The 27,614-nt window shown below is 41.2% G+C and overlaps 1 long non-coding RNA gene across 2 annotated transcripts in view; it reads left to right on the top strand.

The window, feature by feature from the left end:
- LOC308578342 overlaps positions 1-26,891 on the top strand; it is a 36,703-nt gene extending 9,812 nt beyond the window's left edge. The window contains exons 2-5 of one of the 2 annotated variants that reach the window (XR_014003887.1): positions 18,580-18,682; positions 18,998-19,071; positions 23,149-23,282; positions 26,381-26,891. This is a non-coding gene — a long non-coding RNA (uncharacterized lncRNA). Of the gene's footprint in view, positions 1-18,579; positions 18,683-18,792; positions 18,897-18,997; positions 19,072-23,148; positions 23,283-26,380 lie in introns of those variants that run through there. The other variant, XR_014003888.1, reaches the window with a different exon arrangement.
- Positions 26,892-27,614: the final 723 nt, after the last annotated feature.

Genomic DNA, 27,614 nt, shown 5'->3' with positions numbered 1-27,614 from the left:
TGTTGAAAAAAATATCCCCTAGGAAGATTGGGGGGGAGGGGAGGAACATCCAGAAAGCACTGAAAGAACAGCTATGGGAAGGGGAACCTGTGGCCCCCCAGATATTGCTGAATAGCAGCTCCCACTATCCCTGTCCACAGACCATGCTGACTAGGACTGATGGAAGTAAGTCAGCAACACCACAGAATCCTCTCCTCTGGAAGAAGTGGCCTGCTAATAGAAAGTTGATGTGGAGTTCTCACCTCGTGATATATTGCTTTTCAACATACCAGCGCTGAGTGTGGCTGTGGGGCAAGGGAAGCAAATTGTGCTTGACCGGTGAGGGTCCCCCCCCCCGAAAAAGCAAGGAGCAACTTGGCCTGCTTAGCCCCCAGTCATATTACATATTCTCTCTCTCCCCCCTCCCGTTCCGTGTGTGTGTGTGTGTGTGTGTGTGTGTTCTCAGGCAGTTATCTTAGCAGGTAAAGCCTCTTGGGCTTGCTAATAGGAAGGTTGGCAGTTTGAATCCCTGCGACGGGGTGAGCTCCTGTTGCTCTGTCTCAGCTTCTGCCAGCCTAGCAGTTTGAAAGCATACCAGTGTGAGTAGATAAATAGGTACCGGTGCAGTGGGAAGGTAAATGGTGTTTCCGTGTGTTCTGGCTCTCATAACAAACCTCTGTGCGCCAATAGTGGTTCAGTCATGCTGGCCACATGACCCTAGAAAGCTGTCTGTGGACCAACCCTGGCTCCCTTGGCCTGAAAAGCAAGATGAGCACTGCAACCCAAAGTCACCTTTGACTGGACTTAACCATCCAGGGGTCCTTTACCTTTACCTACCTCTCTTCTCAGCAGCAATAATGTGGCACATTTCCTTCTCCTGTTTCTTCTCTCCTTAAGTTCCTTTACCTCCATGTCCCCTTTGGGATCCTTGCATGCTGAGTATTGTTGAATGCAATTCTTAATGAGTTACTTGAAGCATTTTTTTGCTCAGCAAGAATGCCGACTGTTCTAGGGACTTTGGACAAAAGCCACATAAATGCCCAGGGGAAGCAGGTATGTCACCTGTTCTACAGTAGCTTAAATAAACAGTGTAGCAGTTGTTCTAATAGAGAATGCTCATACACCATACATTTAAAGAACATAACTTCCCTCACAGAATCCAGGGAATTGTAGTTTGCTAAAGGTGCTGGGAACTGTAGCTCTGTGAATGGTGAACTACAGTTTCCCAAGATTCCTTGGGGGGAGTCACGTTGTCTAAATGTGCTTCAAATGCTTGTTGTGTATGCAGCCAAGGTGAGGCACGTGTAAGTTGTTTTTGGCGATACATCGGTTGTGTGTGGGATGGCGGGGTGTTAAACAAAAATACCTTACCTTATTTGCAAAAACGGCAAACAGCAGACAGTACTAAATGTTAGTATTAAGAGACACACAGGCCACAAACGTGTATAATGGTGTCATAGAGGAAAATAAAGATTGCTGGGGGTGGGGTGATACAATAGAGGTTTCTAAAAATAAGAGCATCAATATAGAACTTCCCCCTTTCCTCATAATGCCATAAATGGGTGGCTTTGCCTTCATGCCTTGTTTGTCAGCTTCCAGAGGCATATGACTCTCTGTTGTTGAAACAGGAACTAGAAAGAAGAGCTTAGCCTAATCCACCCAGGCAGTTATCAGCTTTGATGAATGCTACCTTATTGCCACAAAGCCTGCTCAGAAGTGGGGAAATGTATTTGCTTTAATGTACTAGATTTTGAACATATTCCTTCTTGCAAAATTTCACATCCTGGGTTAGAGAGTACCTGCTGGAATTTACCCCCTGGTTGGAGCAATAAGAATCAAGCACCTAAAACCATCCTGTGCAGAACCTGGAAAACAACAAAGTCATGCCTTGGAAACTGCCATGCTTTCTGCCAGTTCCCCCCACCCCACCCTCCTCATTTGACAACCCTCAGGATTTTTGCTGTAGGGCCTGAAAGCAGAAATCCTATGGCACAGCAATGCTAAGATGGCTATCAACACAATCCCAGTGACAGCTGCTTCAGGGTCTGTGGAAACATTTTGAAAGCTCATTCTTTCAAAACCAGAATTGTACATTCAGTAATGTCATAGCTTGTATTACTATGAAATTAAGCATTTAGCTGCCTGTCTAGCAGAGGTGGTGTATGCATGCACATTGAGTCTTGCCCAGGCCAGGTGGAGAAGAGCCCATGTGCTAACAGACCTTTCTCTTTTATATCAAGCAACAATATGTATGAAGCGTTATAGAACGTGGACTTTCTTTGTCCCCTTTTATTATTTATTATTGTTGTTGGCTAGGCATGCATAAAGGTCTGCAGTGATGGTTGAGACTGGTGTCATGGTTGCGGATGCAAAGCAATATTCCATAATCTAGGGGTTAGAGGGCAAGGATGCTTAGAAGAGACATTCCTTTTTTTATTTTTTTTATTTTTTTTTTAATTCCGGTCGGCGCCAGCGTTAATGGCGGTCCTCTTTCCGAGCTTCGGAGGAGGACTGCTCTGCGAGTTCGGGTCTGACCCGCTACGGCAAGCGGGGGACCCCTAAAATCACAGGCGCTGAAGCCTGTGAACAAGGAGACTCGGCGGGCACCAGAAGCGCCCCCCCTTACTGCAGAAAGAGCCTTTTTAAAGGCTCTGGAACGGCATCGGGAGAGCGCGGTGCTGAGAGTCGTTACCCAGCCTGCAGAGTGAAGCCGCGTCGCCATTGACGGAGAGCGCCGATTCCTTCCTGTAAATCTGGGACTGAAAAACCTGTGAGTAAGACTGAACGCTAATTTGGAACCTTTTAAAATTGAAAATTTGGCTGAAAACGGGGAAGGTAAAAATTAAGGAAGTCTGCCTTCCCCCGACTGCATGACAGCTAAAGCAACGGAAATTTAAAGCTGCATCCGTATGAAACATTCCTTGACTATTTAACCTGACATTGGACTTAGATCTCCCCTCTAGCAAGCAGGACAGAGGGAAGGAAAAAGGGACAATAAGAACTGCATTACTTATCTAAAAGGGAAAAATCTTCTGCTGCCTTAATACCCTGAAACAGACTGCCAAACAAGACAATAGAGCACTGAACTGTCTTTAAATTCTTGGGAAAGTTACATGGTTGAAGTTTCCTTTGCTACAAAGTTTTTAGACCTTGTTGCTACAGTATATTGGAGTATGCTGAAATAGTATCCACTGGAAAAAGTGCTGTAACATATATTTACAAGCCTCCTGATATACTTGTCTTTAACTTCTTTGTCTCCGTACTCGGACATTTTGCTTTGCTCCCCCTAGAGGGCTTAAGTAACGGTTGTAACAGTCTAGGACAGTGGAATTTTCCATCAGGGGACTGTTTTCGTGGGAACGTCCTTGGGACATGAGTGGCCCAGCAGAAGAGATAACCACCAGAGCCAAAGCTAAGCAGCAACAACACCAGCAACAGCAACAAAAGAAAAGAGGCTCAATTACAGGCGTAACTCCTACAGGAACATAAGGACAAGAAAAAGTGACAGCTGCCTCCATGGAGTCAGTGACACAAGCGTTACTCAAGATAAATCAATCTTTGGAGACCTTGACAAAGCAGAGTACAGAAAATACACAGAAATTAACAGAACTAACAGCAAGACTGGACTTGAACACAGAATCTATAAACAGGCTGATTCAAGAAAACTCTGCAACACGTAAGATTCCAGAGGAAGCTAGAACTATTGCTGGAGAGACACAAGAGAACTTAGAACCGATTGCTAAAAAGGTTCATGAACATGATGCAACTTTGGCTTTGTGGGAATTACAGAGAAAGGAAAGAAATCTGAAACTGAGATTGATTCCCGAGAGCGAAGGAGACAACCTCGTGGAGTATTTAACACAAGAGTTTGCTGATTTCTGGGAAGACTTGGAGGAGGAAGAATTTAAGATAATAACAGCATTTAGACTGGGCAGAAGACTGAACAGAAAGACCCCGAGGGATTGCCTGATTACCCTTAGATCTAAGGAAGAAAGAGATAAAATATTAAAATTACACTACCAAAAGGCCTTGCAAATTGAAAATTCATCTATACAGATTTTTAAAGACATCCCTAAATATATCTTGGAGTTGAGAACCTTCTATAAGGATCTGGTCTACCTGCTGAAGAAGAACATCATTCCTTTCAGGTGGGAGTTCCCACAAGGACTGTCCTTTGACTACAAGGGAAATAAGGTGAAAATAAAGACAACACAAGACAAAGAGAGGTTCCTGGAAAGAAACCAAGAGGACCTACAGAAGGGAACTGTGGACCCAATCGCAGAACAAAGGAGAGCACTAGATATTTTGAACTTATCGTTTGGACTTAATCCACCACCATCAGAGGAAGAGCAACAACTGGGAGCAGTTGGAGGAACAACGGAAAAGTAACAAGATGGCCCTGCAATTCCTTAGTTGGAATTGTAATGGGCTCAATATGCCTTTGAAGAGACGTCAAGTTTTTCATATTTTGAAAAGAGAACAATTGGATTTGATATGTCTACAAGAACAGTGGGGTCACTCAGAGGAGAAAATGGTGAAATGCAAACAGGGGACACAGAAAGGGCTGAACTCCTCAATGCCTTCTTTGCCTCAGTCTTCTCCGATAAAGAAAACAATGCCCGACCTGAAGAATTTGGAGCAAATGATTCAGCAAAGGAAACACAGCCCAGAATAACTAAGGAGATAGTACAAGAATACTTGGCTAGTTTAGATGTATTCAAGTCTCCAGGGCCAGATGAACTGCATCCAAGAGTATTAAAAGAACTGGCAGATGTGATCTCAGAACCACTGGCAGTCATCTTTGAGAATTCCTGGAGAACAGGCGAAGTCCCGGCAGACTGGAGGAGGGCAAATGTTGTCCCTATTTTCAAAAAGGGGAAAAGAGAGGACCCAAATAATTATCGCCCAGTCAGTCTGACATCAATACCAGGGAAGATTCTGGAGCAGATCATTAAGCAAACAGTCTGTGAGCACCTAGAAAGGAATGCTGTGATCACCAATAGTCAGCATGGATTTCTGAAAAATAAGTCATGTCAGACTAACCTGATCTCGTTTTTTGACAGAATTACAAGCCTGGTAGATGAAGGGAACGCAGTGGATGTAGCCTACCTTGATTTCAGCAAGGCATTCGACAAGGTGCCCCATGATATTCTTGTAAAGAAGCTGGTAAAATGTGGTCTTGACTATGCTACCACTCAGTGGATTTGTAACTGGCTGACTGACCGAACCCAAAGGGTTCTCATCAATGGTTCCTCTTCATCCTGGAGAAGAGTGACTAGTGGGGTGCCACAGGGTTCTGTCTTGGGCCCGGTCTTATTCAACATCTTTATCAACGACTTGGATGATGGACTCAAGGGCATCCTGATCAAATTTGCAGATGACACCAAACTGGGAGGGGTGGCTAACACCCCAGAGGACAGGATCACACTTCAAAACGACCTTGACAGATTAGAGAACTGGGCAAAAACAAACAAGATGAATTTTAACAGGGAGAAATGTAAAGTATTGCACTTGGGCAAAAAAAATGAGAGGCACAAATACAAGATGGGGGACACCTGGCTTGAGAGCAGTACATGTGAAAAGGATCTAGGAGTCTTGGTTGACCACAAACTTGACATGAGCCAACAGTGTGACGCGGCAGCTAAAAAAGCCAATGCAATTCTGGGCCTCATCAATAGGAGTATAGCATCTAGATCAAGGGAAGTAATAGTGCCACTGTATTCTGCTCTGGTCAGACCTCACCTGGAGTACTGTGTCCAGTTCTGGGCACCACAGTTCAAGAAGGACACTGACAAACTGGAACGTGTGCAGAGGAGGGCAACCAAAATGGTCAAAGGCCTGGAAACGATGCCTTATGAGGAACGGCTAAGGGAGCTGGGCATGTTTAGCCTGGAGAAGAGGAGGTTAAGGGGTGATATGATAGCCATGTTCAAATATATAAAAGGATGTCACATAGAGGAGGGAGAAAGGTTGTTTTCTGCTGCTCCAGAGAAGCGGACACGGAGCAATGGATCCAAACTACAAGAAAGAAGATTCCACCTAAACATTAGGAAGAACTTCCTGACAGTAAGAGCTGTTCGACAGTGGAATTTGCTGCCAAGGAGTGTGGTGGAGTCTCCTACTTTGGAGGTCTTTAAGCAGAGGCTTGACAACCATATGTCAGGAGTGCTCTGATGGTGTTTCCTGCTTGGCAGGGGGTTGGACTCGATGGCCCTTGTGGTCTCTTCCAACTCTATGATTCTATGATTCTATGATTCTATGATTCTATGATTCTATGATTCTAAGAAACCCATGTAACCAGAGCACACAGGAAACTACTCATAAATAAAAGATTAGGACAAGAATTCATTTCATCGGACAAAGTTAAGAAAAGAGGAGTTGTGATTTATGTAAAAGAGAAATGGGTTCCAAAAATGATGTTTAAAGATGAACAAGGAAGATATTTGGCAGTTGAAATACAAGTGCAAGGAGAAAAATTTCTAATAGTTGGAGTTTATGCACCAAATGAAGGCAAGGCGGAATTCTTCAAGAAGCTCCATGAAACTTTGATGGACTATTTGGATTATAATGTGATAATTATGGGAGACATGAATGGTGTGGTTTCTACAAATATGGACAAAGCACAAAGACTGACAATTTCAAAGGAAGGGAGACTTCCGAAGACCTTCTTTGAAATGACCGAGAACATGGACTTAATAGATATATGGAGAACGAGGAACCCTCTTGAGAGAGAAGGAACATTCTTTTCTCAAGCAATGATGACCTGGACCAGAATTGATCAAAACTGGATCACTAGTGGGATGGCTCCAAAGATTAAGAAGATAGAAATCTGTCCAAAAACTTGCTCCGACCATAACGCCGTAAAGATGGAAATGAAACTTACAACAACTGGTCAATTTAGATGGAGGATGAATGACACCCTGTTTAGAGACAAGGAGATCCACATGAAGGCCCAAAAAACTCTAAAGGACTATTTTGAAATAAATCTAAAGGCCGATGTGGAAAAAAGAGTGATCTGGGATGCAAGTAAAGCTGTGATGCGAGGTTTTTTGATTCAACAAAACTCAATAAAAAAGAGAAAGCAGAATGAGAAGAAGGAAAAGATCCTGGAAAAGATAAAAGGAGAGAAAAAATTAAGATCAAAACCAAAGTCCCAGGAGATTTTGAGAGAGATTAAGCTATACCAGACACAATATATGGAATTGATGAATCAAGAGATTGAGTGGAAGTTAAAGCAAATGAAACAAAAGACATTCGAATCGGCAGACAAATGTGGCAAACTTCTGGCATGGCAATTGAAGAAAAGGCAGAAACTAAATACAGTTACAAGCCTAGAAGTGGATGGAAAGAACATATCTAAACCCAATGAGATTAGAAACTGTTTTCTGAGCTACTTTAAAAAACTTTATTCTCAAGGACCACAAAATGAAGAGGACATAGATAAATTCCTTAATAAACATGGATTACAAAAAATCTCTCATCAAAGCAAGGTGGATTTAAACCAGAGAATAACAGAACAAGAGATAGAGGGTGCCATTCAGGACATGCAATTGGGCAAATCTCCAGGGCCAGATGGACTGACTTCCAGATATTACAAATCTTTGAAGGAGTGGTTGGTTCAACCGTTAAAGGAAGTCTGCAACGAGATCTTAGAGGGAAAAAAGGCACCAGAATCGTGGAAAGAAGCGTATATTTCACTCATACCAAAGACAGAGACTGAAAAGACTCAACTTAAGAACTACCGCCCAATATCATTACTTAATGTGGATTACAAAATCTTTGCAGACATTTTGGCGAAAAGATTTAAAAGAGTGTTGATGGAGAAGATTCATAGGGACCAAGCAGGCTTTCTCCCAAAGAGGCATTTATCAGACAATGTAAGGAATATAATAGACATTTTGGAACGGCTAGAGGTGAATATAAACACCAAAGCAGTGTTGATTTTTGTGGACGCGGAGAAAGCCTTTGACAATATTTCTTGGAGCTTTATGAAAAAGAATCTTCATGGGATGGGGGTAGGCCAAGGTTTTGAGAATGGTATGGGTGCGATATATTCTGAACAAAAAGCTAAGCTGATTGTAAATAATGTGATAACGGAGGAACTTAAGATAGAAAAAGGAACACGACAGAGGTGCCCAATTTCCCCATTGCTTTTCATTTCTGTTCTGGAGGTGTTGCTGAATATGATTAGAAATGACCAGCAGGTTAAAGGTGTACAGGTCGGGGTTAAACATTACAAGTTAAAGGCCTTTGCAGATGACCTAGTATTGACTCTACAAGAGCCAGACACTAGTACGAAAAGGCTGTTGGAGATAATCCAACAATTTGGTCAGGTAGCCGGATTTAAACTGAACAAACAAAAAACTAAAGTATTAGAAAAAAACTTAACAGATACGGAGAAGGAGAAATTTCAAGAAGAGACAGGTTTGACAGTGGTTAAGACGGTGAAATACCTAGGGGTTTATTTGACATCTAAAAATTTGAACTTGTATAAGGACAACTATGAAAAATGTTGGTCAGAAATTAAAAAAGACCTAGAAATATGGTCAAATTTGAAATTGTCAATGTTAGGCCGAATTGCAGTGATTAAGATGAATGTATTGCCTAGAATGTTGTTTTTGTTTCAAACTTTGCAGATTCTTGACAAGATGGACTGTTTCAAGAGGTGGCAGAAAGATATTGCGAAATTTGTCTGGCAGGGCAAAAAGCCCAGAATAAAATTTAAAGTACTTACAGATGCAAAAGAAAGAGGGGGGTTTGCCCTGCCAGACTTAAAACTGTACTATGAAGCAGCAGCGTTTTGCTGGCTGAAAGAGTGGATGCTCCTCGAGAACACAGATATCTTGGATTTAGAAGGTTTCAATAATACATTTGGTTGGCATGCATATCTATGGTATGATAAAATCAAAGTGCATAGGGCCTTTAAGAATCACATTGTCAGAAAAGCGTTGTTTAATGTATGGATAAGATATAAAGACTTGTTGGAAAATAAAACCCCTAGATGGCTGTCACCTTTGGAGGCTAAGGCAGTGAAGAAACTCAATATGGAGGCCGGATGGCCAAAGTATTGGGAAATTTTGGAACAAGATGGAGATAAATTGAAATTACAGAGTCATGAGAAATTGAAACCAAAAGTACAAGATTGGCTCCATTATTATCAAATAATGGAGGTTTACAAACAAGATAGAAAAATTGGCTTCCAGGTGGAAAAATCAAAATTAGAGACTGAACTGTTAGAACCCAATACCAAGAATTTGTCAAGAATGTACAATTTGCTGCTGAAATGGAATACACAAGATGAAACAGTCAAATCGGCTATGATTAAGTGGGCACAGGATATTGGCCATAACATTATGTTTGCTGACTGGGAATGGTTGTGGAACACCGGTATAAAATTCACGGCATGTAATGCCTTAAAGGAAAATATTATGAAAATGATTTACAGGTGGTACATGACCCCAGTCAAGCTAGCAAAAATTTACCATTTGCCTGATAATAAGTGTTGGAAGTGTAAAGAAACTGAAGGTACTTTCTATCACCTTTGGTGGACATGCCCGAAGATTAAGGCTTTCTGGGAAATGATATATAATGAAATGAAAAAGGTACTTAAATGTACTTTCCTTAAGAAACCAGAGGCCTTTCTCTTGGGCATAGTCGGCCAATTGGTGTCAAAGAAAGATAGAACTTTCTTTATGTATGCTACAACAGCAGCAAGAATACTTATCGCAAAGTATTGGAAGACACAATATCTACCCACCCTGGAAGAATGGCAGATGAAAGTGATGGACTATATGACATTAGCTGAGATGACTGGCAGAATCCGCGATCAGGGAAAGGAGACGGCGGAAGAAGAATGGAAGAAGTTTAAAATTTATCTTAAGGACTACTATAAACTGGATGAATGTTAGAATGTCGAGGTTTTGAGAAAGAAAGGGTTACAGCGATATAAGATTAGATTAAAGGAAAGATTAAGAGGACAGAGGCTTGACAGAACTATTTAGAACTTGCTGAAAAACTTTGGACATTGGGATACAGAAAGGGGAGGTATGGGGGAGTCCGAGAAACAAGGTTTATGAAAAAAAGGGTACGAAACTATACATGTTTGTATGTCTTTTTATATGTTTGTATTGTTTTTAAAAAATTTGTAAAACCAATAAAAATTTTTTTTTAAAAAAATAGAAGAGACATTCCTAGGCTTACAGATTCCTTGGCCACAGGATCTTTTCCCTTACTCACAGCTCTTTGACAGTGGCCTGGTTTGCATATTACACCAAGCCCAAACCATGGTTAAGGATGAATGTGCAGGCTCTCAGGGAGGGGGTAATGGATGCCATGCTCCTTCCTGGTCATTCATCTTCTTCTGAAGCTTTTCCTGTTTATAAAATTTTATACAGGGAGAAGATCTTTTTTAAGACGGGGGGCCGGACCTCTGTTTTATTTAATGCATTTCAAGTAGGAAGAGGGTGAGTGCCATCTAATAAGAGGCAATATTTGCATATTGAACAGGGAGGTTATTTACAAAGATTGGCTGGATCTGATTATCCAGACGATAACTGAAGCTTCTCATAACGTGGACCCTAAATTACTGTTGCTACAGCTCTCCAAACCTTTCAAACCACATAGCCCACCGAGTGTCACATGTTTAACAAATTGCCATACTCTATTTTAGGCCTGTACTGCTGCGGTTGACTATTTGTTGCAATGAAAAGGACTGCAGCAAATAGATCTGTAGTTCATTGCTTGTGTTTGCTTTTAGTATAACTGCTGAGTATATTTATTATAAGAATTGTTAAATTATTATTATTCAGGTTGCATTTATATGCTTCTGTGCATTTAAAGTGCAAAGATAATTCACTTTCATAAGAGTATTACAAGTTTGTATGCATATGGAAATCAGAAAATCACTAAGTAGCTTTCCCCAGTGTGGATTTTTGAAAATTCTGCTCTTGTGCATATTATTTCCAGTGGTGTATCTAAGAGACTAGGTTGCAAATCATGAAGTTCCTGGTTTGAATCTTTTCTCAGCCATGAACTTAGTAGGTGGCTTTAGGCAAGCTGCTCTCAGCCTCAGTCCTCCCATCCATTGTAAATGGATAATACAGTACTGACTAACCTTTTCAGGGATGTTACAAGACTGCAACTAGATAATAACTGGAAGGTCCTGCCCAAATGTTTTAATTCAATGCCATCTGTAAGTTCATAAGGACAAAAAGTTACGTGTTCCAAATACTTTATGAAAAATGTTCTTCTCTTTACCCCACCAACACCAAAAAGGGATCCATTAAATATTACAGTATCATTTTCAGGGTTTGCAGAAGTATACACTACCCCTGTTAAAAAAGACAAACCAGCCCAGGGTGAACTGTGCATTCTTAGTAGCTGCAGAATGTTGAAAGATAGGAAACAGAAAACTGGTTGTGTAGAGTAGAATGCCCTCCATGATCCTCTGACAATTTACAGAGTTGTATGCTGGAGAAGGGTGTGGTGGATGGGTGGGTGGATGGATGGATCCCTAAGCAGGAACATTCCTTCCATTTTTTCCCTTTTCAAATTATGAAGCTCAAAACAGGAAAGCAAATATTGTGAACATACAAAGTTTTAGTAATAGCTTCAAGAGAAAACAACAACATCGCCTGAAAAATTAGATGTGCATGTTCTGTTACACACATGACACGCTGCAAAGAACATCCATAACAAAGTGAAAGTTGTTGTGATAACACAGGGTGATGATGATGATGAAGTATCACTGTTTGGATTCAGTACAGAGCTAGGAGTCACCTTCAGTATCTACCTATTATATGTTACAGTCGCACTGCCAGTGTTGGTAAGGTGGTCCCTGTTGCCCTTCTTGCTTGGCTTCACTGGATGGCTATTTGAACACAGGAAAATAAATTTTATGGAAAATATGGGTGACCTTACAAGACATTGATTCTGATGTCCATCATTCCAAAAACACATATTTTCAAAGTAAAAAATTCATAATAGTTCATAGTAGTGAAAATTCACTCACTTAAGAGATGTATTTTATTGTGTGTGTGCTTTTATGTTCACACACACTACACCTGAGCTGTAAGAGTATATCTCCTGGAGTTTTGCAAACTTTTATATGCATACAATAGTTTTCACCTGCAGTGTGCAGCTTGTAGCACCCGTGGTCCATAAGTGCATAAGTAATTCAGTGTCATTTGTAAGTAGAACCATGTGGAATGGGTGCGACAGCCTAGTTTCTTCCATGCCAGCAGTGTGTTGTCTCAGTGGCATGGAAAGTAACCACATAATTGCACTCATTTCATGAGGCATTTCTACCATAATAATTATTAGTTTTATTATTGTTATTTACCGTATTTTTCGCCCTATAGGACGCACTTTTTCCCCTCCAAAAATGAAGTAAGGGATATGAAAAAAAGGTTATGAAATTATACATGTTTGTTTGTCTTTTTATTTGTTTGTATTGTTTAAAATTTTTTTGTAAAACCAATAAAAAATTTGCAAAAAAAACAAAAAACAAAAATGAAGGGGAAATGTGTGTGCGTCCTATGGGGTGAATGCAGGCTTCAGGAAGCTATCCGCAAGCCTTGGGAGCCCGCGGGAGTTCCCGCCGGGCTCCCAAGGCTTGCACATAGCAGCCTGTTCTGGGGGCTGGGGTCGGGGGAAGCTTGGGCTTCCCCCACCCCAGCCCCATGCCTGGGGGGGGGGGAATAAATTATTTTTCTTTATTCCCCTCCAAAAAAAACCCCTAGGTGTGCCCTATAGGGCGAAAAATACGGTACATACAGTGATGGTTCCAGGAGCACGCCCAAACTGCAACCTGCCTCTTTAAGGGGGATGCCTGGTAGATGGCGGCGCAAGCACTTGCAGCGGCTCGGCACTCCGAAGACCGGTATTCAGTGATTTGTGTTTTATTTTTATCTGTGAACTTATTGCTGCTATGGACTGTGAATACTCAGGCACAAGTAATTTATAGTCGTCAAGAGCTCTTAAGTATCGGCAGAGGGGAAGGCTGCAACCAGGAGGTCTCAACCTACAACATTCCAGCTGAGCTTATCAGAGAGCCTCCATATCTTGCACATTCTTGGGATACTCCCCTTGCTCTCCTTGCCAGAAAGAAAAGGAAACGGAGAGGGCGCAAGCAGAAGAGGGGTTGCAGGGCTGGACTACGAGTGAGGCTAGGTAAAAACCCCCACAAGCCTGCATTGCCAAGTCTCCTTGTATCAAATGTGAGATCCTTACCCAACAAGGTAGAGGAGTTGGAACTTATTACCTCTCGGCAGAAAAGTATCCGGGACTGTTGTGTTATGGTCCTTTTAGAGACGTGGCTGGATCCCTCCTTTCCACAGGGACTTCTGCAGCTAGAAGGACGCTCAGTAATTAGAGCGGATAGAACCGCCAAATCCGGGAAGAGCAGAGGAGGAGGAATTTGCGTTTATATAAACAACAACTGGAGCTCAGACATTAAACAAATGGACACGCATTGCTCTCCTGACTTGGAGTACCTAGTGGTGAAGTGCCGCCCTTTTTACTTGCCACGTGAGTTTAATGTTGTTATAATAACAGCGGTGTATATACCTCCCGATGCAAACACTACTACAGCTATGGGCCACCTGCTGACTGCTATTAGCAGACAGCAGCGGGCCCACCCGGATGGAGCACTTGTGGTTGCTGGTGATTTCAACCGAGCCGATTTAAGGACTGTGCTCCCTAAGTTCCACCAGTATGTTGATTGTCCCACTAGGGGGGGAAACACCTTGGACCGAGTATATAGTAACATCATGCATGGATACAAGACCAAGCCCCTGCCCAATTTGGGGCAGTCAGACCACATATCCTTACTTATGATACCATCATATAGACCTCTCGTACGCAGAATTAGACCATCAACTAGAGAGATACGAGTGTGGCCAGTAGGTGCATCTGAGCAACTCCAAGACTGCTTTCGGAGCACCGAGTGGTCGCTTTTTGAGGAGAATAATGTGGACACATATGCTTCAACAGTACTGTTTTACGTTAAAAGCTGCATTGATGTTGTCACTACCACCAAACAAATACGGGTGTTCCCTAACAACAAGCCCTGGCTAAACAGGGATGTGTATCTTCTGTTAAAGGCAAGAAATGCTGCTTTTCACTCTGGTGATGCGCAGCAGTATAGAGAAGCTAGAGCCAAATTGAAAAAGGGTATTAGGAACGCCAAAGCTATGTACTGCCGGAGGATCGAAAAACATTTTGAGAGCTCCGACCCTCGTCGAGTATGGCAAGGCTTGAGACAAATTACAGGGCAAAATACTAAAAACGAATTGGCTAGCAGCAGTGCGCACCTGGCTGATCAACTGAATCAATTTTTTAGCCGCTTTGAGGAGGGAACCGGAACTATCGTCACTACAGCATTGGCCACCAGCACATCATCAGAAACTACTACTGATAGACAACCACTTTTATTACAGACCTGTGACGTACAACATGCCTTTCGGAGCATTAACATCAGGAAGGCAGCTGGACCGGATGGAATCATGGGACGGGCTATTAGGGACTGTGCTGCAGAATTAGCCGGCGTATTTACGGACATTTTCAACCTATCCCTGTTGCAGGGTTATGTCCCTACCTGCCTGAAGACATCGATTATAGTGCCAGTCCCCAAGCAGTCAGTGGTGGTATCTCTCAATGATTATAGACCAATAGCCTTAACATCTGTTGTTATGAAATGTTTTGAGAGATTGGTGCTAGATTATATTAAGGCTAGTCTTCCATCCACTTTAGACCCGTTCCAGTTTGCATACAGAAGAAACAGATCTACTGATGATGCTATTTCCATCGCCGTCCATACTGTATTGAGTCATCTAGAACGACAGGGAACCTACGCAAGGCTGTTGTTTGTGGACTACAGTTCTGCCTTCAATACAATTCTGCCAGACAGGTTATTTCTTAAAATGACCAACTTGGGTATACATCAGAAGATCTGTCTCTGGGTAAGGAATTTCCTGACTGATAGGCCGCAGACAGTGAGAATGGGACCTTACTATTCTTCTACTCTAGTATTAAGCACAGGAGCCCCTCAGGGATGCGTGCTAAGTCCCTTTCTCTATTCTCTGTACACATTTGTTTGCACCCCACTGTATAAGTCCAACACAATCATCAAATTTGCGGATGATACAACAGTGGTGGGGCTCATCAGTGAGAACGATGAGACTGCTTATAGGAAAGAAGTACAGGGGTTAATTCAATGGTGTAAAGAAAATAATCTTATGCTTAACACCAAAAAAACCAAAGAACTCATAATTGACTTTAGGAGAAAGAAAAGTGTATTGTTACCATTGCACATAAATGGCGAGGAAGTGGAGAGGGTTGGTAGTTTTAAATACCTGGGCATTTATATCTCGGAGGACCTCTCATGGACTGCAAATGTTAATATGGTTGTGAGGAAGGTGCAGGGGAGGTTGTATTTCCTGAGAATGCTCAGGGGACTGAATCTATCCCAGCACCTACTCCTGTCCTATTATCATAGTACCATCGAGAGTGTCCTAACCTATAGTATATTATCGTGGTATGGGAGCAGCTCTGAAACGGATAAAAAAGCTTTACAGCGAACAATTAAAATTGCCCAGAACGTTATTGGGCTCCGACTACCAACCCTGGATGAGATCTTCACGTCTCGCATCTTGAAGAAGTCACATAATATTCTGAGAGATCCCACCCACCCTGCTCACAACTTCTTTGAACTATTGCCTTCGGGCAGAAGATATAGGACAATGAAAACACGAACCACACGCCTTCTGAATAGTTTCTATCCAAGAGCTCTGATTGCACTAAATAATGATCTCAGGGCCAGTTGCAAGGTTTAGTAAGTAGGGAGTGGAAGGAATGAGATAGGTTTTAGGTTATGTTATGTTTTTAATAGGTCATGCTATATTCTGGATTATGTATGTTTTATAGATTATGTCTAAATAGATGAGAGTTCGGAGATACGTGCAAATGTATATGTGAACCCGGTCTTTGGGTGGGTGTTTGATTTTCGTTGTTGTGTATACTGTGTATATACGGACAATGACAATAAAATTATCTAAATCTAAATCCCATCCAGAGCACACAACTTTGTCATCTGCACTTTTGCTAAAGAGTAGTATGAATGATCTCAAGCTTATGATAAGCTTCTCCAAGTTCTGATATTAAGGACCACCTGTCCCCATATGAATTAACACAGACCCTACAACCATCATCTGAGGCCTTTCTCATGTGCCTGCTCCCCGAGAGGTCCAGAGGGTGATGATACAAGAGCAGGCCTTTTCAGTGACGGATCCCCGTTTCTGGAATGCTTTCCCCAGGGACGTTCGTCTGATGTCTTCATTACATATATTTAGGCACCAGGCAAAAATGTTTCCCTTTAACCAGACGTTTGACTGATTAACTTGCTATGTCTTTTTAAACGTATTTGGGGGAGGGGTTTTATTGGTTTGTTCTAATTTTTATTATGTATTCTGTGTTTTTATGTTGTGAACCGCTGTTGTGCTTTGCAAGAGAGTTGTTGTTCAGCAAAAGTCTGTTGCACATGCACAATCTCGTGTGTTCCATGTAAGGAGATCTGCTGCTCTATTTAAAGTTCAGAAGCTGTGAGAAGGAAACAATGGGTGGGGAAAAGAGGGGGGAACCTTATCAATTAAAGTAAAATAATTAGTTTGGATTCCTCTAGGTTATGAGGCAGAATGAAGTATGCTTAGTCCTATGGGTATTTATTAGTTTTGTTGCAATGGATGGCATTGGATAGAAAAAGTATTTCATTATAAATAGAAGAAATCTGTAATTAAAGCTTCTGGAACTAAATATTTAGGGTGGTTCTGTGTCTGAAAAGCCCTAAGGATTCAGCAGACAATAATACTTTTGTTTCTACATAAGGAATGCCTGTCGTCTCAGTATTATTGTAAAAACAAAAATGTTATGACTATACACTTTTTTATCTCTCATATCTCATCGGCCATCTTTTCTTTCTTCCTCCCTCTGAAATATGATGTTGGTATTTTCTAAGATTATTACTCCGAGTATTTTTATATGCCTAATGTCAACACACATTTTTTCACCTTATATTATCCCTTCTTCATTTGCATTTGGTTTTAAACAGCAGAGGTTTGAGAGAGCCAGTGTGGTGTAGTGGTTAAGAGCGGTAGTCACGTAATCTGGGTAACCGGGTTCGCGTCTCCGCTCCTCCACATGCAGCTGCTGGGTGACCTTGGGCCAGTCACACTTCTTTGAAGTCTCTCAGCCCCACTCACCTCACAGAGTGTTTGTTGTGGGGGAGGAAGGGAAAGGAGATTGTTAGCCGCTTTGAGACTCCTGAAGGGGAGTGAAAGGCGGGATATCAAATCCAAACTCTTCTTCTTCTTCTAAAGCACAGTGGAAGGAAAACTGAAAAGAAAAAGTGATGGCTTAAAACCATGGCAAAAGTTTGAGTAGAGTGAGCAGGGGTGAGGAAATGGCAATTTAAAAGAGGGTTGGAGTTGTGCCCATCTCTGCTATTTTCCTTGTTAAAACTGACTTGTCTGGGTTTTCTTAATTTAAAAAAGTTCAGCTTCGCTCCATACCTGCTTTGCTTAAACCTGTGGCATTGTTTAAATCCACAGTTTTCATCTCGGGGTGGCTCTACCCCCAATTTACTTAAACTTGTGTCCCTGTTTGAGTACAACGAGAAGACAGGAACACTGAAAGGGGGAAAGTGACTGTTTTAAACTTCTCCCTCTTCCATTTCTCACCTAGCTCTTGTCAAAGAGATAACAGATGCAAAGCCCTGACATATTCCATGGTACATTCCCACAAATATGTATTTAATTCCTGGTACCACAAAGTTCCAGATTCAGTGTAGCACAGGGGTCAGCAAACTTTTTCAGCAGGGGGTCGGTCCACTGTCCCTCAGACCTTGTGGGGGGCCGGACTATATTTTGAAAAAATAATAATAAACAAATTCCTATGCCCCGCAAACAACCCAGAGATGCATTTTAAATAAAAGCACACATTCTACCCATGTAAAAACACCAGGCAGGCCCCACAAACAACCCAGGGATGCATTTTAAATAAAAGCACACATTCTACTCATGTAAAAACACGCTGATTCCCGGACCGTCTGGGGGCCGGATTTAGAAGGCTATTGGGCTGGATCCGGGCCCCGGGCCTTAGTTGGCCTACCCATGGTGTAGCACGTTAGCAGAGATTGTTGATGAGGAAGTAAGAACTGGTGGTGGTTTGTGAGTGGGGAAAACTTACTGCCCTTTTAAGTTTAGGATGAAAATCAGTTGGCATCCACCTGTTCCTGGTGGTCAAATATTCCACAAAGCTCAGAAGGGTACATGAAGGCCATTTATGGTTTGATGGCGTTGTCTGACAACAAAGAAGCAAATAGCTGTATGGCAAAACTATTTTGGAAGTGACAAGGGAATTGTTGCTGTCAGGATTCTCATTTCTAGCCAAGAACTTCAAAAGAGATTATAACTTGCTCAAAATGCTATGTGGCTAATTCGTGTTAAGTAATTTGTTAAGTAGGAACTGTGTGTATGCGATTTTATCTGTTAGAGATTAAGAAATTCGTTGTTTCCCCACTTCTTACTTCTCTTTTTAAACTCCTAGGCCCTCCAAAAGAAAACAGTCCACCGCCACATCTGTTGACTTCAATGCTGATCCTGATTCTGGTGTTTATAATTCTGATCCTTTTAGCTGGCTATTTCTTCAGGTAAGCAGACATCAGACGCTTAGCTTGGAACTAGTTCTGTCTTGTTTCCATGTGATCTAATGAGGAAATGAAAGTGTGTTGCGTGCAGCTGTGCTGGCTGCACTCACCCACATTAGCGAGGGCAGCGGAGGATGTTACACACACTGTTTCTCTCCACCATCTGAAGCTTTTACAAACGGAAGATGATTAGAAAGAGTTTTTCCAGAATTACATGGTTTGTGAGACAAGCTGCAGTATTATACGTAAACAGGTAACTTATTTATTCACAACAGATCTGCACTATCCCCCTAAATTTATCTTATTATAATTATTAAGGTTCAGGAAACACAGAAAAGCAGTGGTGACTTCAAGTGATAAAAAAATACCGAATGGAATCTTAGAAGAGCAAGGTAAAATATAAATTTGATTTACTTAATATTGAAAATCTTAGGTTTTTTAAAGTGGTAAATATAATGCTGAATGTAAATGTTTGGTTACTGAAATGTTTGTTACTGTTAGTTGTTGTTTTTATTTTAAAACTTTCTTTACTTTTTAAAGCAACTTTCGCTTTTGTAGTAATATGCTGCTTACAAGTTTCTATCTATAACAGGGTGTAGGATCCAAGACAAAGACTGGAAATTGAATATATTTATATTTAAAGTCTAGTTAGACTTGGGCCACTTTTTACATATTATAAATGTTAGGTATAGAACCGAGAGATCTTAAGTATACCTTGTCCTAAAATTAGGTTTGAAGAAGGGTATATAAATATTTTAAAGAAATAATTACACAAGAATGTTTTGTGAATGTGAGAAACAGTAGTTTTAAAACATGTGTATCATACCTATTCATTTGTGAAGGAGACAGAAATCACTGTACAACCCAGCTGAGTGAACTGGATGTTTTTATTTCATGTATTTAAAAAAGCCTTGAAACAGAGCCATGAACTGGACTTGCAGAAAGTTGCAGCTATTGAATAATACTTTTGTTTAAAAGTAGTGGCTCTTAAGCATCTTTATCTCTGCCCTAGATCAAAACCAGTGTGATGTTGCTAATACCTATCAATTAGATATTGCATTCCAAGTGTTCAGGGCACTTAAGACTGCAATCCTGTACACACTTACCTGAAGTAAGGTCACATCCTTTAAATCACTTGGCTTTCCCCAAAGAATCATGTGAACTTCAGAGACCTCAGCAAACTGCAGCTCCCAAGATTATTTGGGGGAAGTCATGTGTTTTCAGTGTATGGCGTGAATGTGACCAAGGTCCTACCAAACTTAACAGGACTTGCTTCTGTGTTGCTGTGCTGTGATTGTGCTGTGAGAAACATTCTCTTGGTGTGAAACTACAGTTTGTAACTGGAATTATAGCGGGTTGGTTAAGCAAGTATTTTGCTTTCCAGATATAACACCCCAACACCCGTAGTGTGCCCCTTGCTCACAAAATTTCAAGGCTTAGTTTTTAAAAATAAATAAATAAAATAAAATAAAATATGCGATTATAGTCCATTGTAGCTAAGGAAGGATGGAACATGCCTTACTCCAGGTATGCTGTGTCCCCAATAATACCCCTTCCCCTGTGAATGAAAAGCAAGAGGCAGCCACATGTGACATTTGTGTAGTTTAACTCTCAGTGGCTTGGATCCAGAAACTCGGTGAGCAGAACTAGGGCACTCCTGTGAGTGGAAGGAGGAAGTTACTATTTTGTCCTTTTCCCTGGAACTGCCAGTTCCCACTGAGAATCTGCTCTCAAAGGTTTCAGGCTCTTTGAAACACATGAGATTGCTTGGAGGAATGCAGGAAGAAGGTGAAGCTGGCAAAAATCTCTGCTCCCCCCCCACCTCACCCCCTCCCCGTTCTTCCAGTGGGAGTTTATACTAGGTTACAGTCTCTCTTGTGAATAATAATAATAATAATAATAATAATAATAATAATAATTTATTATTTATACCCCGCCCATCTGGCTGAGTTTCCCCAGCCACTCTGGGCAGCTTCCAATCGAGTGTTAAAAACAATACAGCATTAAATATTAAAAGCTTCCCTAAACAGGGCTGCCTTCAGATGTCTTTTAAAGATAAGATAGCTGCTTATTTCCTTCACATTCCACAGGGCAGGTGCCACTACCAAGAAGGCCCTCTGTCGTAAGGTCGTAAGAACAGCCTTTCAGAATCAGGCCAAACGCCCATCTAGTCCAGCATCCTGGGCTCACGGGGGTCAAGCAGAAGCCTATAGGAAGTTCACAAGCTGGATGTAACAGCATGTCCCCCATTTTTTATTCCCAGCAGCCTTGCATTCAGAGGCATACTGAGGGCAACTCGGGCTTCAACCCGTCATTCTTTCAATAGTCCTGTATTGTAAATTTCCATTTCATGGGCAAGGGGCTATGAGCTTGCCCAGGCGCAGCTGGTTTATAGCTGAGTTTAATCCTTAAACTGGTTGGCTAGACTCACAATTTACATTACTGACCACTGAGCTGCACCTGATTTTATGTATAAATAAATACAAATACATTAATAGAAATACAGTGGTACCTCGGCTTACGAACTTAATCCGTTCTGGAAGTCGTTCTTAAATCAAAACTGTTCTTAAACCGAGGCGCGCTTTCCCTAATGAGGCCTCCCACCACTGATGCCCTTCCACCGTTCGGATTCCGTTCTTAGACTGAGGTAAAGTTCTCAAACCAAGACACTATTTTCGGTTTTGCGGAGTTTGTAAACCAAATTGTTCTTAAACCGGACTGTTCTTAAACCGAGGTACCACTGTATAGGCATAGTAAGTGTTACACAAGAATACACCATCCAGCTGTTATAGCAGACCTATAGCAGAAACATATAATAAGGAAACAAAAAGAGGGGGAATCATAGAATTGTTGGAAGGGACCCCAAGGGTCATATAGTCCAACCCCCTGTCATGCAGGAATCACAGCTAAATTGTTTCATGCCTTTTCTTCATTACAGCTTGTATTAATGCTCATTTTTTCAAATGCTGTGCGTATTTTTACAAAACCAATATATACGGCAGTCGTCTGGAGAATTAAATGTCTTTTATTGTGTACGTATTTATTTAACACATAGTCCTGCTTTCCTCCAGTGAGCCCAATGTGATATATGTTGTTCTCCCCTTCCCAATTTATCCTCCCCCAAACCTGTGATGTAGGCTAGGCTGAGAGAGATGGTGGCTGGCTCCGAGGTTACATAGTGAGCTTCATGGCTGAGTGGGGATTTGACCCCTGGTCTTCCAGGTTCTACTCCAATGCTCTAACCACTACAACATATTGAAAGCGTTAAAAATGAATGACACAATAGTCAGCTTGTCAGATTCAGCAGAATAAATATTGGTGGGTGTTTCTAGATGTGGGGCTTCCCTTCAGAAGAGCTCATTGTGAAATTGAGCTCATTCAGCTATGAGTTCAGAATTACTAAACTGAAGCATCTAAACTGTTCAGATGTGTGATTCCCTTCCCTTCAGTCCCTCCCATCCCAGAAAGGAACCCCCCCCCCTTTTTTTTTTTTTGCTTTGGCACTAATATTCCTGCTATGGGATATTTTTTTCCTTTCTTTCTTCTTAGAACTTATAGCCCACCCAGCACCAAATGATCTGAAGTCAGGTGATACAACATAGTTAAAACAAGTACAATTTACCATATTTTTCTGTATATAAGACTAGGTTTTTCCCCTTTAAAATGTCAAAAATTAGGGGGTGTCTTATACACGGATACATCTTTCCCCATTTTCTTAAATCTGAGTCCTCCAAAATTCCGTCTTATAGATGGAACAATACGGTACATTAAAATTATAAAATAAAACCACAAAGTAACAAACCAGCAGCTTCTACTGACAAACTTCTCTTTCAACAGTGTCTCATCCTTTTCCCCGCTGTTATTGTGAGGCTTTTGTTTTCATCAGCTCCCCTTTGTATGCTTTTATGCCTAGTGTTTACTGTTTGATTTATTTATTTTTACTTGTGTAAAGTATGGTAAGTGTTTCCATTTTGGAATTGTAAAGGTTTGCTCTGTATTTTAAGAGGATTAAAGGTACATCCCTCCTCTCAGCTAAATACTCCATTGATATTCACTGTTAATTATGAGCATGCTGGCTAAAAACGTAGTGAGATCCCCCCCCCCCCCCGCTGTGTTTCAAGTCAAATTTGCACAGTACAGTATTGTACACATTGCTTGAGTTTGATGTGTTTCTATTCCACCCACTGTCTGTCCCCAATTTCCCAGTCTCCCCACCCACCACAGCTCCTATTGGTGAAGCTTTCATCCACCCCAACCCCCTCCCAAATCATCATCTTAGGAACACACCTGAGAGTTGAAGATTAAATTCTTCCTTAGCATTACTAGACTCTTTTTACACATTATCTTTTTAAAAGCCAGCACCCATCTTCTTCTTTTGGTGAGCAGGGGATTCTAAATGAACATTTGAACTGCAGTGTCATTATTCATACCATATGTAATAATATATATTATGTTGGCATTCTATCCAGCAGAACAACAGATGCTTCTCAGAAGGTCTCCTTCTGGCCCAAAAAAGTATTTTCCTATTCCAGTGGAACATCTGGAACATGAAATACGGATAAGAGCAGCTGATGATGGAAAGTTGTTTCGGGAGGAATTTAATGTACGTCTTCATATTTTGTATTTAATGTTGCGTTTTCTTCAAAGACACAGCAAGTACAGGTAACAAATTGTGTGTAATACTTTTATTTTATTTTTTATATCCTGCTAATCTGCCTGGGCTCCCCCTGCTACTCTTCCTCTAAAAGAAGAAAAGGTGTAGGACCTCATGTTTAAAATTTACATGTGTGCATCAGTTGGCATTTGTTTCAGGCTAAGGTATGGGCCTGTACTATGTAAACCTTACCATCTTTCCTTTTTGATACCGTGCCATTTAGAAACATTAAAAATCTTGCTGAGGCATGACCAGGTTTGCCAGTGAAGCCATGTAGGGGGCTGGCCTTGTATTCTATTTACAATCCATGATGTGCCTGAACTCAAAATGGCTCTTCATTCTCAGCTCCTGTGTGCTTAACTATGTTTCCTTTTATCAACTTATCTCATACAAAATAATCCTGAAGAGGAATATAGTGCCAATAAAAAAACACAATAGAGTTATACAGTCCAGCTGTCAATAAACAACAAAGCAGGAAAGAACACATAGGTAGTTAAAACACCTGTTTGCAAAGTGCAGCATTCAACCAAAAGGCTGGGTGAATAAGTAGGTCTTCCGTTCACACTGATAGTTTATAAGGCTCCTTGCCAGCTATATTGGGGGATGGGAGGAGTTCTGCAGGGTGCCTCTATTGAGCAAACACCATCATAGTTTTACTCCACCTGGCTGGTTCAGGTTCAGGGCAGCTTTGCTTCCAGTCTGCCCATCCTGACTGGTCATTCAGCCACCCCTCCAGGTTCTCATGTGCCAAGTTCCTGTACATCATTTCCAGCACACACAGAGCCACTGTGCTACAGCATAAACAATTAAGGGCCTTGGCAATTCTCTCCTGTAGAAATACTGAAGAAGGGGGAAAGGCAGAAAAAGCAATGTCATTTCATAGTGGTGTTCATATTCTCCAAACCTAGGGAGTTTCTCCCAATACTTACATATCTGAGCGACATTCTGTCCCGTGTGCCACAACTTTCCGAAATCCTATCTCCTATCAAACATTCTGACCTTTGCCTTAAAAGCTATGGAGTTTCCCACTCCACAGTGCCTTGTTGCAAGAAATGGGGATTAGCAACTAGTTATTGTGGAGAAAAGAGATAAATAATCACCAAGCTATCCCACAACTCAGAATAGCGTGCAGGCATATGGGTAGGTGCCGAAAATCCGTGAATCTTGCTGAGGCCTGAATTGTGGTAGCAACTGTGCATCATTGTGCTGTTATTTGCCGCTTTGCGAATGGGATGTGGAGAGAACTGAAGCTTCTCAGATACCTAGGGAAATCTACAGCTTTCCCCTTCGAATCAGTGACCTGTGATATCCTGACCTTCCTACCGATTAAAAAATATATGACAATTTTGAGGAAGCAGAGGCATGTTGTTAATCTGAGCACAACCCAGAGAGGAGTGTATGTTGCTACTCAGGAACCTTTCCCCCAAGTTCTGGCTCCCTATTAGCAGTAGTCCCTAAATATCTGCTTTTAATGGTGCTGAAGGTTTCTTGTAAATACGATCCTCACCTCGTTCAGTAAAGCAGGCTTGCTCTTTCGTTTCCTGCTACATTGTGGTTGCATACAGCAAGGCTTTCTTTTTCCTGGCTGCTCGCTCACTAGCAGAAAGGAACATACTATGTTGGGTTTGCTCTCTGACCTCATATGAACAGTTCTGTGAAGCTGAACTTACTCCTTACATCAGGTCTCATAGATGCAGCCATGGCAATGAAGGAACAGCATTAGTTTAGATTTGAGTTCATCTAAGTGAAAAAGCAAATGCCAATTAAACCGTCTCTGTTATGCAGCAGTGCTATAATATAGGAGGAGGCTATAATTGTCAGGATTGCATGTCAGCAGTTTTTATTATGATTATATGCTTAAAATGTGCCTTTTTAAAAGTAATAGTGCATCTCTGTCAATTAAATGTTTTATCTTTGCATGTCTATAAATAAATAAATCATAAATAATAATAATTAAATACATCCTGATGCCTTGGCACAGTGTGGATCTCCTAAATATATTAGGTGATTTCATAGTAAAAAAAACTTCTCCTTCACTAATTATGTTTATTACTTTCTAATGGTAATTTACCCTGCCTCCAAAATGGAAGAATGTACCAATGTACCTATTTTAAATGTAGTAATGCAAACTACATGAAACCCTATTTTAAAACACGGAAGTCCTGGTCCGGATAGAGTGATGTATAACAAGGTGTTGCATGTTACTACTGGCTTGAGAGAGAGTGTATTTATTCCTACTAGGATTGAATGATTTGACTCCAAGGATATATTGTGGTACAGGTGTGCACACTTTCCAGTGCAGCTGGAAATCTGTTCATAGAAGCATGCCTCCAGGTGCATTTCTGCCCTAATTGATTGGGACATGAACCTAGTGAATATCAACGCTGCCTTCTGGCGTTGATGGTCAGATGGTATGTTATGTATTTGATGGGCATGTCTAAGGCGCAAACTACATGTGTCACTTAAATTGTAAGTGAGTGCAAGTTTTCTTCCACAAATTACAAGCACAAGGTCCTGGTGTGGATTTGGAACCTGGATTTCTATGCAGACATATCTTCTTTAAAAACTTTAAAAGTTTATAGTCATTATAGTTTCTAATGAGCATTTATATGTGGATTGAAATAGATTTCTAAAAACATAGCACATTAAGTTAATCACATCACACACACACTTTGATTGTCCTATTGCCTTGCATATTTTGAACTTCTTATTTTGGATTCACATGACTGGGATTTTGAGTCCTTCATCCATACTCGATAATCTCGTTCATTTTCAATGTTTATGCTTCAGTTCTTAATGGCATGGTCACTACATGAGTCATTTTGAGATTGTTATTTCAAGTTGCCAGTGCAAACAACAAACACACATCTTTCTTTGAAACTGGAACTTATTCCTGGGGTTGATGGATTCAAAGAATTTTGTTAACCTTTTCATGTGGGCATTATTGAGCTCCATGGGATACAACTGTTTTACTTAAACCATCTCCTCTATGTAACTACTCACTATAGTATGCTGTTTTGAACTGACACTACATATTTTTCCTGTAGTCATTACCTCCTGGATATATGCAAGGAACACTTGAGATGGCAAATAAAGAGGAAAACAGAGAAAAGAACAGATATCCCAACATACTACCTTGTAAGTATTAATGATTTGTTGATTTATTATAAATAATAAGGTTTATATTAGGAAGGACCAAATTCTTATTAAAGTAATAGTGTTTTCCATGCAAGTACCCATCTTAATTTGTTGCAGAAAGAAACAACTGTATTGTGGCATCTAAAGGCTACAAGCTTTAGCCCTAGCTTTTATCGACTAGAGTCTCCTTCAACAGATCCATGCATTGGTACTATTCTCAGTTGGCAGATACAAATGCGCATGGATAAAGTGAAAAATAGTAAACATTTCGGCCAAATGACCAAGATGTACAGTGACTGTTGTGTGTTAAGCTTAAACGTATTTACAGTGGAGACCTGTCCCATTTTGCTACCTGAGGCAAAACAGGAATTGCCTCCTCTCCCCCTCCTCCACTTCCGCCATCACCACTCCCACCTCTCACCAAACTTGGTGGAAGCCAGGGCACTCCTCAAAGTGTTGCCACTTGCTTGGCAATGTCACATGCCAGAACACCTCCCTATTGGCGGCACAAGCAGGCGGACGGAGCTCTTGCACTTCTGCCACCTGAGGTGGACTCTTCACCCCCATCATGGGTGGGCTCTGTATATTTAAGATAATCACATTGACAATTCACAACACTGATAACATGGTTTTTTCTAACCTTTGCTAAACATATATAACTGGGGAGGTAACCATTATGGTTTGATTATGGTCTAAATAAATGGACTCAAACTTCCTGAGTTCTCCTTCAGCTTTGTCCTTGTTGGTAGGTGATACCAGGATGACAATCGTTGCTTTGATTTCTTTCTTGCCCTTCATCATAAGGCCTCAGATGACCTGCAGCAATTTAAAAGTACAATATTAAAATCAATTTAAAATAAATTACAGTCAAGAGAATAGGGTGACTGCACATGAATGAATGAGTTCCTGTTGGTGTTTATCTGATGCCATTAGGTCCTGTAACAGTTTTGCCTGAGTGCATTTGGGGACAGAGCTGGTATCAGGGTTTGTAGCAGTGCCCTGTCCCAGGGCTTCTGTCTCTCCGTTAGGCTGGGTCACCTTTTTACACGAGGGGCTGAATGTAAACAAGGGAAGGCCTGTCACCCCAGGCCTGTGAGAGAGAAATATAATTGTTTAGGATGGCTGTACATCACTGATGATACA

Source organism: Podarcis bocagei, assembly GCF_964188305.1.
Source record: "Podarcis bocagei genome assembly, chromosome: W".
In the NCBI taxonomy this organism is placed as follows: Eukaryota; Metazoa; Chordata; class Lepidosauria; order Squamata; family Lacertidae; genus Podarcis; species Podarcis bocagei.
The sequence above is the reverse complement of the archived record's forward strand: the minus strand, read 5'-3'. Positions and strand labels throughout refer to the sequence as shown.